The sequence below is a fragment of the Ixodes scapularis genome, unplaced genomic scaffold, assembly GCF_016920785.2.
Source record: "Ixodes scapularis isolate PalLabHiFi unplaced genomic scaffold, ASM1692078v2 PGA_scaffold8__174_contigs__length_109621045, whole genome shotgun sequence".
Taxonomy (NCBI): Eukaryota; Metazoa; Arthropoda; class Arachnida; order Ixodida; family Ixodidae; genus Ixodes; species Ixodes scapularis.
The window spans coordinates 18569642-18585146 of NW_024609883.1; positions in this window are offsets into that span (position 1 = coordinate 18569642).

Below are 15505 nucleotides of genomic sequence, written 5' to 3' on the forward strand. Positions count from 1 at the left end.
AGGACTCTAGAGAGCTGGTGTTGGAATAACACAATCTTAGGGTACAAGAAATGTCTTTATAAAGAACCTGTCACCCCGATTTAGAATCAGCTCAACGCAATAGAGAAGTCAAGGATAAACTGCTCACACCGTGAACCAAAATGGCGACCATACTGGGAGCTTGGCGCAACTTTGGCAGAATCTAGTGAATGTGCTACTTATAAAACAGAAGTATAGGCCTGTAGCTCCCAAGGTTTGAACGATGAAACTCGCGAGCAAATTAAGTAAGTTTCGGAGAGAAGAGGCACGTGATTTTGAGCCCGGGTAAATAAACTATGCATCGCAGAAAGCTCAAACTCAGTTAGGATGTGACGCTAGCGGTTAGAATGGATAGACGCGAAAGCTTGAAAACGTAACGCTCCGTGTCTGAAAGAAAATATTAAGCAACACGAATTTTGTTTGGGTCGACGTCTACCTAAGCCTAATATTGTCAAAAGAAGAACTGACGTTGTGAACGCTTCTGGGATTTATAGGAGTGAAAAACACTTGTCAGGAAGAAAGAGAACATTGTTTTCTTTCTTGCTGACAAGTTCTTTCTTTTTTTTTTTTTTACTAAAATAGGTATTACAGGAGCCCGCAGTGCTACTTTTTGCTTGGGCGATGTTAGGCTTTGGTGCTCGTCGCCTCAGAGAGATATTTTGTTTTTCTCAATTACCTTTTGATCCAGGTAACTTCATGTCTCAAACTTCCGCGTTCTTTCCTAACCGCTATCACCTTCACATGGCGTTTGAGCTTTCTGCAATGCATAGTTTACTTACCCGGGCCAAAAGAACACAGTTCTCTTTTCCCAAAACTAAACGTGTCCAAAAAAAAACGAGTGTTTTTTTTTTTTGTTTTTTTTTGTTTGTTTTTTAGTTGAAAACATGAACAATGTACCGCGGAACGCTCATTCTGCGACATAATGTAGCGCTAAAGGTCCGAACCAGATGCCAGTGTCTCAGCACTAATCGTTATCTTATGCAAAAGTTATAAGTGATTTTCCGAAAGTTTCAGTGGGAACATGGGGACCATTTTCGCCCACCTTCGGTAACTTTCGCCATGGAGCTCCATGTAATTGAGAGCTCGGTCTGCAGTGATTTTCCCAAATATAATGTCAGGAAATCACTCATAACTGTTTAATAAAATAAGGGTTAGTGCTCAAACTTTCGCATCTGGTTCAGACCTCTCGCACTACATTTGGGCGGAAAATCATCGTTCGGCAAAGCGTAATTTATTTCTGCAATAATAAAAAAAAAAAAAATTTTTTGTAATACTGTAATAATGCCCATCGAGGGGGTGCACTTTGTATTTGACTATTTGTATAACATTTTAGTTCCTCCCTACGCTTCGTCCGCGCCCAGCAGACATGCGCGAACGGATAGCAGACGACAAAATAAAAAAAAACAAAAAAACATTCGTCTGCCTTATCACACTTTTTTTAGCGAACACAAAAAGTTAGTTTGTTTCTAAATGCCAACTGAAACAGCATTATTGTTCGTATATTTCTTTAAAATCGTTATTTGCCGCGGTTATCCTGCTCGCCGCCAGTCTCTCTCTGGGCGTTTTCGCGTTCTTCACACTAAAGCCCCTTGATGTTTTTTTACAAGTACCGCCAACCATTGTTATGCAAACGCGCAAGACACGTGCAACAAGCGGGTGCTCCGCCGCCATTCGCTTCCAAGGGCTGCTAATTTCAATGTTTCGCCGCAATTTGCTTCGAAGGGCCGCTCGAGACACTCGCCTCGTGCACTGGCGCATTTGACGACACTTGCAAGACAAACGCTAACATATCGAGAGGCTTTACTTGACACTAAAGCACTTCCATGTTTTAAAAGTTGAGCAAGGTGCGTCGGCGCACGAGGCACGTGCAACGTGCAGCCCTTGAGAAGATCATGGCGGTACAGCGCTGCAGCACCGAGCTAGATTTCAGACGCCATGCTCTTCCAAGAAGTGGCGCGCGGAACGCGTCTCGAGCATTTCCACAGCAATGAATGGCGCCCCTTTTCTCGGGATAGATGGGCTTTCCTCCACACCTCCGGGTCACCGGTTTGCAAACCAGTATTCAGACGAAGAGCAGGCCGCTAGAGAATATAGAAAGCGCAAACCTGCCGCTTTATTTCTATTTTTTTTCTAGATTTAAATAAAAATGTAAAAATAGACTTTTTTTTTTTTGCAAAACAACATTTGCGTTTTAAATGTGGCGGTACAAACGGCCGCAACGCCGCGCCCTGTGCTTTAGATAATTTCGAACGTGGTTAAAACTTCGACTCCATTCGGAAATCAGAGCTTATACGTTATGTAAGCCATTATAATCTACGCTTGTACTGACTCGTATCTCGCGTCGTCTGTCGGCCGCTTCCGGCAGCGGCGGACGCAGAGCGAAGAAGAGCGAGCTCGAGACCGGCGGCGAACAGCCCGTGGCCCAAGCCCACCTCGAGGTTTCGACCTGCATGCGCAGCTGCGAACATGCAACTCGTTTGTTCCTAAAAATGTCCGCGCCATCTATGAGGAAAAGGGTACAAATAAATAGCGGCTGAATCCCCCTTAAACACAACTGATGTACTCCCTCCCAGGCGTTGATACCAAACGTGCAGAATAAATGGACGAATATGACTGAATCGTTTAAATCTGGCGGCGTATTACACCACTGAACCTTAAATGCCTTTCACGTTACATCCGGCCGAAGCTGACCCCACGAGCCAATCCAGGTCTGTTCCGCTCCCTACTCTGCCACCGCACGTGATTACACATTCCTCGTGTCGCGGCAGTTTCTCTCGAAGGTCACTTGAGACTCCTACGGTTTTCGGATTGGCTCCAGTGGCTCGTAGCATCCGCTGCGGCCGGGCGTATGCTGAAACGAAGCATAGCCCCTCGCTCGACACCGCGGGCAATGGTAGGTTAGCAGAAGAGCCCGGTTCAATTCTCGCTGCTAGTTGTGTTTTCACAATGATCTGTCATAATATCTGCCACGTGCATGGATGAACGCTTCTTCGTACTTCTGGAAGATTCGCATTTACTGTTACACCAAATTATTTGACGTTCGATTCGAATTTTCGAGATATACCTAGAAGATATGGATAAAGATCCCAGCATAACCTTGCCCAGTCAGTCTCCAAAATGGTCGACGCTCGGCCATTCTAGGTCGAATGTTAGAGAAAGCGAGTGTAGTGGATAAGGAGTCCAGCATGGCTGTGCTGACTTACTAGCGAGTTGCCACGCCGACACCTAGACGCTCGCTGCTGCCGCTTTTACTGCTCGTTTCTCAATTCTCGTTCTTTCTTCTGTTTCTGGTACAACTTTGCCGATTAAACTTTTATTTTCAGTTTAGCCCTTGCCGCTCTTTCTCCATAGGCGGCAATATGAACGTAAGAAACGAGTGTAGGTTTATGGTGCACAGAGCTCGCTGCAGAGGACGCGATATTTTTCACTTACAAATGTCTACGTGGGTAGTTTTCTGTTTTTGCCCGAGCGCATTCAAGAAGTTTGAAGCATAGCGGCTTTGCTTGCATCAAGCCTGCAGCATTAAGCAGCCTTAACTAACAATACATTTGTGCCATATGTAGTTTGCAGAGATGTATTATCAGTCAAGGCTTCTTAATGCAGGCCACACAAGTCTGTGAGGACTATTCCATGATATGAACAGCCTCCAATAATGTTTCCAAGTTGCACCGATATTCGATGAAGCGAGTTATTTGAAAACTCGATTAATAGGAATCCGAAATCAAATCAAATTATTCGGTCAATCAGTATTCGTTTTCAAATCTAAACTGAAATATTCGCATGCCCACTAAATATCACTGATGCGCCGACGGGCTTAGCACAAAATTTCGCTCTTTTCTAACTGCCGCTTCGCCACGCAAGCTAGGCCCAATGAGAAGCTGGGCTCGTTTATCGCTGTCTATATTCGTTTATCCATTACAAATAAGAAAAATAGAAAGTTTTCATACACTGGTGGGGAAGTAGTGTACCCCAAACTTATCGCCGCCATGAGTGGCGAAGAATATACAAAAAGTGTCCATTTTTGCATGGCAATCGAATTGTTTCTGCTTTTGCCAACAGCCATCGAGTGACACGCGTAAGAGAAAGACGAATGGCATCAGTAACTGCAGCTGAAGCCATATTTGTAAGAATCACCGACGGCAGTGCGCCTCAAGCCGCAAGTATGACTTCTTTGTCTGCATCAGTTCCAAAAATGACAGTTTTTTTTCTCTCTACTACAACCCATGACGTCACTTTTGATGCCTAAGCACTGCATACAACTTGTTTGAGTAATTGAAAAAAGTTTTTTGAGCAAAGTTTAGCCCATAAAGTTAGCCTTGAGTCCCACTGTGTACATTAGAGCACGCATCCTCAGTTAATTACAATTATTCAGAAAGAGCTCGAGTTTGTATATTTGAAGTCATGAGGCTAGAAAAATGAACTTCTGTAAAGATAAAAAGTTTTGAGCTTCAATTCAGAAATTCGTGACCGAAATTGACTTTGGGCAGTTCCGTAACTGAGTTCATCTAATAACGCTGAGGCAAACTCACAAAGACCGGCTTCTGGCTGTCCTCGAGGTGTGACGTGGTAGACAAGACGAAAGAGATCCCCAGCGAAGAAATGCTGTTCTTCTGAAGGTCTCCGAAGGCGTATGCTCTCCCTCCTGTTTGAAGCGCCACGTCTTGCAACTTCTGCTCCGCTCGCGAGCCAAGAGCAAAGGTGTGAACGGTGACGCCTTTTGCGACTAGCCGTGGGAGCTGTTCGGCGATATATGGTCCCACATTCTCTTCTCCATCTGATATAAGGATGATCGTGCCACCATTGGCGAGCATGCCGGTGGACTCCAGCTCCTGTCAAGTAAGTGTACATCTCAAGTAAACCACAGCGGAACTCCGCGAATTTCTTGTGCTCTTTAATTCTAGGTTAACAACTGAAATATTCTGTTATAGGCGGCAAATCACCGTTAAACGGCACCCGGTGGTGCAATTTAAGGGTGTTCGAGAATGTCGAGAAACAATCTGTTTTACAGCCAGCCCACGACAGGCCAATAGAGAACTCTGAAATAGTGCGACTTCCCACAAAACTTTGAAAACCTTGCAGTCTGGCGGAAATGTGAACACCATAAAAAAAACTTGTTTATTTTTTATTTACAGGAAGTGCCAGATAAATTGCACAAAACTTTACACAAAAAAGCGAAGCGCTCTGGGGGAGTGCAACCAACTCTATGTGTTAGCAAGCGTCGTAGGAATGTGTACGATGTGGTTTTGGTGAGCCTAGTTATTTAATTAATTAATACTAATTGGCTTACTTTCATTTTTCGTTTAAGGGCCGATGTGTGAATGGGAAACTTGTAGAGCGCATCAAAAAACCCACAAATAAGGTGCTTACTACATGATGTGCTTTGCGCGCTTCTATTAAATAGAATAAAAAAATCCCGCGAAATACAGGAAAAAAAGTCCACATGACAGGGTGCCCGCGCATCGAGCTTCAGCGCCATCAGGCGTGCTCTGAGGGAACGAAGCCCATCTTAGCACTGGCGCGCTGTCAGAGACAGGGCTTCGTGTTGGGGTAGTCCGCAGAGATAAGCGCGAGCATCTGCTACCGCAAAACCCTGTCACGAATAGCGCGCCAGTGATGAGGTCGACTTTGTTCCCTGAGGGAACGTTTGAGAGCGCTCCAAGCGAAAAGCGCGGGCGCGTTGTCATATGGTATTTTAAGTAGTATAATTTTCTTCCTCTCTTGTTAGGCTAACAAAAATAAGTGCAAAGCGTGTCAGCTTGCAAACTAATTATTTGTCTGTTGCTTAATGCGCTCTACCACTTTCCAAATCACAGCTTGACCCCTAAACCAATAAAAACAATTAAGCGATTTAGTGTGAATTCATTAAATAACTAAGCACACTAAAAACAATTCCTGCACTTTCCTAAAAAGCTTTTTAACAACACAGACTCGGTCAGAGAAAATATCGTAAGGGTGCACGCGACCTGGTGAATATTAACCATGTTGAATTAACCTGAGACTGGGGTAGAGAGGAAACATCAAAACGTAGAAGAGACAGAAAGTAGATAGGAAGGCGTCTCAAACTCAGGTAACACATTTATTTAGTCCACCTCCTTATATAGTGTCAATCTCAAGGTCACCTGCACCAACACAGAAGGACAAATTCTATACAGTTCAAGCACCACAGTCTCCATCGCACAATGCAAGAACGTGAACAACCTTACAGGTCGGCGCGATAAGGTAACACGCATCCAAACTTGAACAAGAAGATATCTTCCCGATCTATCTTAAACACAGTGCGCACCTCTGACTAAAAAAACCAATACAAAAAAAAATTCCAACACAAGAACAAGAACAAAAAAACAAAGCGGTTTTGGGGTCAACACATGTAGAGGAATAGGGGTTTACAGTTCTTTTTGACGATCACCGTCAATTTCGCCCTTCAAATAACCAAGGTAGCACATAAAAAGAAAGGATTGACATTACATTTTTAGAAAACGTTTTTAATTGCTTCCAAAATGTACCGAAGCCTAGAGATTTTATCCGCCGTCGCCCTCACTTTCTCCTTACATTGTTCCTCTCTTTGTGTATGATTTCAGTCTCCGACCAGAGCGCCGTGCAGTTCTTACATTCATGAATATGTTGTGCGATTTCCGAGTTTTGTGCATTGTTCCTCGTGTTTCTTTTATGTTTGTTAGTCTGTTATTGATGCAGCGTGACGTCTGCCTTGCGTACTTAAATCCACACTCCAAGGGTATTTCATACACAACACCAGTCTCGCAACAAATCGATTTTTTTCTGATACGCCTTTTTGCACCCACTCGCCGCTGTTTGAAACGGCGTCCATTCGTTCGACCTAAAATCTGAACTAAAAACCGTGTTCACTCCAAACTTTTTCGCATATGCCTTCAGGTTGTGAGAAATTTCATGAAAATATGGGATTACAGCAAAGCGGTTTTGTTTCTTTCCTGCCTTGGATAAACAATTCGAATTGGCGTTTAATTCAACTGTCGTCTTATCCTACACTAATCAACCTTTTCCACTGCCTTTCTACCGATCCACACTCCAGTCAGACGGGCTAGGTTAGAGCACTTCAACCAAGTATACTTCGCCTTTAGTGTCATTTCTGTGGTGCGCCATACGACGTCTTCCTGAGGAACACAATTGGGTTCGAGTGAGTTTGACGAACTCACTTCACTCGATCGAGTGCGTGGCATCGATAGGAGTGTTTAGACAGTAAAACATAACAACACAAAAGCCAGAAACGTGGCGTACATTTTATTTTATAAAGAATAAGAAATTCTTGAAAGAAAGGACATGTAGAAGAGTGGCATTGCGAAAACAATAGTGGTGTGAACGTTGAGTTTGGGCTGATTTGAACCAAGATTAGCGCCGCTGTGAATTGATAAAGGACGACGACAAAGTCAGTCATTACGAAGGCTATCTTGGTTAGCAGAGAAGGATAGAGCCTACTTTCGTCTCAGCATGTAACTATTCGAGACAACACAATAATTATAATTTAATTAAGCAGTGTCAGGCCCTCCTTGTAGACTTCCGTGCGATGAAGCGGAACGCCAAAGTTGGATATGCTTCTTTCTTTATCTCGGCTTTCATAGATCGATCAGAATCATCCAATTGGCGTAAAAATCATTCATGATGTAACGTTGTTGTAGAGCGGAGCTCCTAGGAACCCGTTTCCGGTCTGAGCGGTGTCGGCACCGGCGTAACCGCCCGTTGCATCATGGGATGTTTCCCAAATGACGCCACACTTGACGTCACGTCTGTCGTCACGTGTGATGTCATGAGGGTGAACCTTTCCCGCTAAATTTGGAGGTAAAATTTTTCGCTAAGTTTGTTGGAAAGCTTTTCCGCTAAATTTAGTGGGAAACTTTTATTCGTCTGACGTCACGTGGCGTCGTACTTAAATTTTTACCTGATTTGTCATATGACGTCACACGCCAATTCAGCGGGAACATTCCCCGCTAAATTTAGCGGAGAATTTAGGGAAAATTTTCCGTTAAGGATGGGAGCAGGAGAGGAGGATGGGAGGGTACAGAGGGGGAGCAGCTGCAATGCCTCTCCGTCGTGCCCTCCCCTCCTTCTCCTCAAGAGCGGCGCTCCAATTCGGCATTACAGAGAATTGTAAACGACTGATTTTTTAACGTGTCTTTATTGAGGGGTATCGGTGGCCGAGTGGGATTAGCGCACACCAGATCGGAGTACGTGGAGAGGGAGCTCGCGCTTCAGAACCCAGTGATCCTGAGCTCAATGCCCAGCCCTGCCCGAAGAACACACTTCCGATGAAGTGAGTTTGTGGAGCACACTACGCTCGCTCCGGCAGACCGAGTGTGTAATATCGATAGCAACGTTCAAGGAGAAAAAAAAACAATAGAAGAGAATAACGCTGCGTAAAATTAGTATTATTTCGATAGGAGTAATATTAGCCGCGCACTTTTCTGTTGGCAAGAAAGTAGTGAATTGTAGAAATACAACCGGCTAATCTGGTTTCCTGCCCTGGTCCCTTCGCGACGGCCAGCGATCGCCAGGAGGCACCTGCGAGACTCTAGCAGGAATCTGAAGTTGGCGGGAGAGACGCCAAAGGCTTGCTTGAAATGGAGCTCGCCCAAACGGGGCAACATGTTTTCAAACCACCATTCGTTCCTCTGGAAACTCCACCGTTCTCGACTCATCACGGGTAGGCTGTCGGTCATGATAGCAGATATGGTGAAGGCATTGACCCGCAACTACTGATTGATGTCACTCGAAATTCTTGCATGTGTCGGCATCCAGCTCCAGCTACCTCTCATCTGAAAGGCGTTCGGCTCTCACGGAGAACAGTGCCCCCATCACGCGCTTCCACTGTCCAATATCGCAGATATCGCTCTCCAGCTCGCCCCCACACACACTCTATGATGTTTTGCTGTGGCGAGGGGCGAGTGGCCGATTGGCCAGTGGGGTCGCGGCGCCTCGCGCACACTAGCTCGGAGCACGCGGAGCGAAAGCTGGCGCTGCAGACCCCAGGGATCCTGGGTTCAATCCCCACCCTGCCCGTTTCGATCTGGATGAGCATTGTATACCGGCGTGCAGACGTGCATCACTGGCTTGCAATGGCTGATCATAATTATCAAGTTGGATTTAAATTTGGATTAAAGCTCGTGACTTAGCGCAACAATGTGTGGTAACGTGTTTTTATTAAGACGACGAAGTTATTTATGAAAATATTTGTATGCACTTTAATATTTTGCATGCCCATTACCTTACCCTTCGTCATTGCCATAATTTTGGAGTGACACTAAGTTTTCCCGTGTAGCATCAACACACTTGGAGTGTGTTTCGACGGGTTGAAGTGCACTCGCTTGTAGTGACACTAAAATAGCCTGTCTGACAGGGGCGTCAGTGATATGATGGAAACACGACCTTCCTAATGTGTCCCTCACCAATGACTTTACAACCCCAGCCTTTACGGTCTTCGAAGGGCAAATCATTCTTCGCAAAACCGGTTTCTAATTTCCTTTTCCGTATTCCCGAAATAACCCTCGATCCATGTGAATGCATAAATCTAGATACTGCGGAACATCTTCCTTCGGCTTTTCCACTGTAAACTTTAATTCTGGGGCCGTTGATCTTATAACACGTTCTATTATTTTTGTTGACATCTTAATTTGTACGTTTACGGCAGGTCTATCAACGAGCAAAGGAGGTGTGATAAGATCAATGGTTTCAGAATTAAAGTTCACAGTGGAACAACCGGAGGAAGTTGTACCGCAGTATTTAGATTTTCGTATCCTTATGAATCGAGGGTTATCTTAAAAAAACAAAAAGGGAAATTCGAAACCGGTTTTGCCAAGAATGAGTTGTCATTCGAAGACCCTGAAGGTTTGGATTGTAAAGTCATTGGCCAGGAACGCATTAGAAATGTCGTGTTTCTATCACATCACTGAACCAACAGAAAGGTAGGGGAAGATGTTGACTCGTGTAGAATATGATGACAGTTTTATCAAACGGCAATTAGAAATGTTTATGAAAGGCAAGAGAGAAACGGAACAGCAATAAAGGAACCGCTCTGCTTTACTCCCATATTTTTATGGGATTTCTCACAACGTGAAGGCGGGTGTATGACAACGTGGTCGCGGACAATATGGTCCCAGACAATATGGTGCGGGACAATATGGTCGCGGACAATTTGCCTCGAGTGCCAACCTGGACAAAATGTTCCCAAGTTAATTTTTAAACACGTTTGACGCTCTGTATAGAATGTCGCTGATATCTGCAGCGATTATTTTTAAGGTGAGTGATAAAAATAGAATACGTTCCATTAGTCACATGTCGATTCGCCATAGGGGCAATAAAAATAAGTAATTTATCGTGCAGACACCGCATCTTCCGATACAATGTTAGAAAATAACAATGGAAATAAACATGCTCTTGAGCACATTACAAGTTTTATTATGTTTCAGCAAAACGTTAATGATCTTGAAGCGCCACTTTTTGTGGGAATGTGTTAATATGGCCCATGCCCTTCAGAAAGTCATTTATGGTACTCCTCCCTTGCAGGTACTGTGGGAGAGTGTTAGTCGCTGTGGCATTTCTCGGTGTACCTTCATCGTCCTCTTCTTTGGTGGATGTCCGGCCAACTCTTGCGTCAGAACCGGGGCGACCGAAGTCTGCTGAGATCACAGGGCATCGATCGCTCTCCAAACAGAGGGATGACAGTCACCGACCATGCTTGAAAATCTTCTATTCCAAGCCTTCGCAGGTTGTTTGCTCTGTGGTCTGCGGTCACTGTTGGGACATGGAAGTTCCAAATGCTTGGAGGAATGCTCGGTGCGCATCTCCGGAGCCTCACCGTTCCATCCCTCGTTAGAATCAGGCGGAACGTAGCTTTGACATAAGTGCTGTCAAAGTAGCCGATAAGCTCTTCTGCTTCAGGAGGTGTGATCCTCCGCAAGAAGACCATCCCGCTTGCGACGTCATCCAAAGGTAAGAATGCGAGCCTATTCATGATACCAACAAACTGCCTATATAAGTCGCTTCCTTCATAAAGAGACACTAAAAAGAGCTCTTGTATTTCTCGTCGTGTGTTTGGCGAAAATGAATATAGTACCCACGGGTAGTGATGCTCTCTCCGAAAAGTGCACTCTCAGAGTTCATGGCAGCTGTCTCAAAATCGGTGATCACGAGGTTCGGGTCAGGCGAAGCTCCGTTGGTTTTTGAGCGGCAACAACACTGATGAGAAGTTCTTTCAGGATTCCTGCGTCTTGTTTTCTATGAAGGCGTACACCAGGCGCGTAGCCAGGGGGGGGGGGGGGGGGTGCAGGTGTCAGAACACCCTCCGAAATTTTACTTTTTTACATATACTATTGTGTGCGTGATTGCACTAGCACTTTGAAACAAACCCCCGAATGTATTTTCTTGTCACGCCACTGGCGTACACCACTGGGATTGCGCCTTCACCAGGAGGAGCGTGTAGCACGTAAACCTGAAAAAACAGTTTTGGTGCCATTGTGAAGTATCAATCCCTGAGGATTGCATCACTTTGGGAGAACAGCCGTGGGTATTCTGCTGTTCCGAAGGCAATGATCCTGGAGCGTGCTTGTGGCCCATTGTCATAGATAAGGAATTCCGCCGGAGATGATCCCCTGGTCGTCGTCCACGCGTTATGAATGACAAGATCGGTAAGACTCGCTGATATTGGTGGATGGACGGAACTTCTTAGATGGCGAATATCCCTCATGAAAATTTTTTCGTCTGAGATTCGAGCTCTCGCGGAATTCTGGAGGTTGCGAAGTGCTTCCGCGCAGACTGCGCTTGGAGGTCCGTTCGTCTCTCGTGCAGTTGTCTTTAACTCTGCTCAAAGCTTCGACACCTGTATAAGCGCTGAATCTGACGGGTGCATGTGTTGCACGAAGACTCCTGGCTGCTGGTCGTTTTTTTTCTGTAATAACAGCCCCTTTGCAGCTTCGGCTTCTATTCATGCAACACGAACGAACGCCTGAAGCGACGGCCTTTTTCTTAGCATATTTAAATCCCTTGAAATGTAGCTTCTTGCCACTCTGATTGATGTCGCTGAACCCCCTACCTGAAAAATTTTTAAAAATAAAAAAAAATAAAAAAACATGTTTAAAACGTAAGAATATAGCCCATACTAGGCGTTTAAAGTATGAAATGATCGACAAGGTAATCGAAAGCACAAATGAAAAGAGAAACACCAGCAAAAGAACGAGAAACACTCATGACGAAGTTGTCTTACTAAAACATTCATTTTGTTATTCTGCATGTTAGTCAAAAATTATTTCATCTCGTAGAAGTGTTCCACAGATGTGACAGTCTTCTACGTTTAATAAATCGACTCAATCGCCAAAAAATAGTAGCTAGGTTTCAAACAGCCGAACTTTAACGTTATTAATGAATCAATATCCAGAAATTACGTTAAAGAAATACAACGCGCAAAAAAGATGCGGGCAAACAGCACAAGCTCGAAGATGAGTTTTTCTTCAGTGAAGCATTATTTTCACGTGGACACTTCCCAGCCCGTGAAGCACTTCTTAGTCTAATTTTTTGAAAAGCAATTAATTACAATGATAAGAAAGGACGGTTAACAGAGCTGCTTTCTTTTTTCGATCTTGTATACTAGCTTTGTCAAATGTTAAATCTAAATTCGAGCAATTTTTCTTATCCCCAAGCTTAGCGAAATATTATCGAGGGGATTAACCAAGGTGCATACTCACCGTGTTGTAGCAGGCGCGTTGGGCAAACTTGAAGAGTAATCCTTAGGTTTCGCGGTTTACCAATGAACAGCGTTATGGCGTTCGCCTGTCCCTACTTATATAGCTTGGTGGTGGCACAAGCTTATGGCCATACATTGTCCTAGAAATATCTACTGAGAAGTGTGTGATCTACCGTACTGTACCCTACAACCTGACGCATACAACCATAAAGAAGATGCCCCTTCAAGGTTTTTTTTAGGCTATGTTTGAAGGTCGACGTTTGACAAAGCAGATGACGTCAAGGGGACCACAAACGCAGATCCCACGGAAAGTTCGGTCTCAACTTGCCAAGGTTTGGCAAAATTCATGCTCAAGGTTAAGACAGTCATAAAGGCAGATGCTGTGCCAGGTCCTTTTCCGACTATGTTCCAGGCTCTAGGTCTAAACTCAAGCTCAACGCACGAAAAGAAGAACGAATGGCGAAAATTATGCGCAAAAAATATAAACTCTAGATTGACAAACGCGTCGCAACATCAGTATTTTGAGAATCACATTTAATGACGGAAATCTGTGAAGAGCAAGCAATAAAAAAAGTAACTTCAAAATGTTGAACGAATCATGTTATAAGTGTTTCGCAAAAAATAAATACACGTAATCTACACACCTTTGAAAGGTAAGGAAAAAAAACAAGAAAATCGCCGCGAAAATGACTTAGGACCACATTGTCTGGCCTAACACTCGGGACGATCTTTTTTCCGGGAGCATATTGCCCGGGAAGCTGTAGTACAAAATGGTCCCGCTCATAATGGTCCCGGTCAAAATGAACTCGGACAAAATGGTACTGGACAAAATGTCCCCGTACAAAATGTTCCAAGTGTCATCCCGGACAAAATGGTCCCAGGTGATTTTATCAATACTTTGAGCGCTCTTAAAAGGACAAAATGGTTTGGTACATTGAAATTTATTTCGACAAACGTTCAAGGATATTAACGTTTTCAGTAAAATCATTCGAAGCAAATTTTAAATCTTTTCTATCTATACCATGTAATCCTATTTCTCAAAGGTTTTTGATTTCTACCGATACATTCCACGTGTGTAACCAATATCTTTCTATCGCCAGAACCTGTTTTCAAATTAGCGCTACGAAGCTTCAAAACGATATCCGGAATGAAAATCCTTATCACACACGTGCTTCAAGTCCTTGACGTGGTTTTCTGAAATGAAGCTGTCGTACAAGCGTGTTCCATTTTTCAGAAACAACCTCGCTTTTTGTGGACAAGGTATATAAGAGAAATCAAAGATTGATTTCGCAAGTATGAGCGAATTTACTACATAGACCACTTAAGAGAAAAGTAATGGACGCTGCTGAAGCGGAGGCCTAATACGAAAATGTATTTATATGACCCACGTGCCTCAAAAAGTCGTTCAAGGGACGGAGCCCTTGCAAGTACTGTGGGCACTGAGTTACAAGCCGGCGCTGCATCCCTTCGTAAATTCTTTTTGTCCTCTTTTTTGGGGGATGTCTGACCATTTCCTGTGTCATAACCGTAGCGACAGAGGCTTGTTGAGACTGCAGAGCGCCGATCTCCCTCCAAATGGTGGGATGGCAGTGCCCAACCACACTTGAAAACTTCCTGTTCTAGGCTCCCGCGATGTTCTTAGTCTGGTGCGTCGCCGGTCATCGTTGCAAAGTGCATGTTGCAAATCCTCGGAGGAAATTCAGGTGCACATCTTCGGAGTCTCATCATTCCATTCCTTGGGAGAACTCTGTGAAACGTACCAGTGATATAGATACTGTCGAATCAATCAAGCAAAACTCCCGCTTTTAAAGGTGTTGTATTCCGCAAAAGCTCAATTCCACGTGCGATGTCGTCCAAAGGGAGGAATGCCAGTCCACTCATCATGCTAAAACAGGGGAAAGACGTCGCTCTCGTTATAAAGGGACACTACAGACAGCTCCTGGATTTTTCGCCACGTGCTTAGGCGAAAATGAAAATAGCATCCTCTTGTGGTGACGTCTTCCCCGAACACAGCACGTGCGGAGTTCATAGCAGCAGTCTTGAAATCGGTGATGACAAGACCTGAATTCGGTGATGTCCCGGAGGTGGCTTCCGCAGCGGCAACCACGGCGTTCAGTAGTTTCTCGTATGAGCCTTGGGTTTAGTTCTCCATAAAAGCGTAGACCACTGGTACTGCGGCTTCTTCCAAAGGGACGTGTAGAACGTAGATCTGCAGGAACAACCTCGGAGCCATGGCGAAGTTGCCATCCATAAGCAAAGTATAGCTTTGGCAAAGCAACCGTAAGCACTCCGCTGTGGCAAAAGCGACGATTCTCGAGCAAGCTTGGGGTCTGATATCGTAGATGAGGAATGGCTCAGGTGGTAATCATGTGGTCGTCTTAGACACGCCATCGATGACTAGGTCGTTGAGACTCCCAGGTGCTGGAAGATTGACAGAACTCCCCTGGCGACGGATGTCTCTCTTCAGGATTTCTTCGGATGAGACTTTAGCTTGGGCCGACTCTTGAAGGTTTTGCAATGCTTGGGCGCAGATTAAACTTGGAGGCCCATTCGTCTCTATTGCAGTTCTTTTTTTCAAGGCTGCCCGAAACTTCGCTGTCTCCGTCAGCGCTGGATCTGGAGGGTGCGCATGAGGAACAGAGAATCGTGAATCTTGATTGCTTCGGTCTGTGATCACAGCTCCTTTGCAGACTCTTGCTCGTTCCACGCAGCACCACGGAATGCCGGAGAAGATAGCCTTGTGTTTCGTGTACTGAAATCCCTCTAAAAACAGCTTCACGC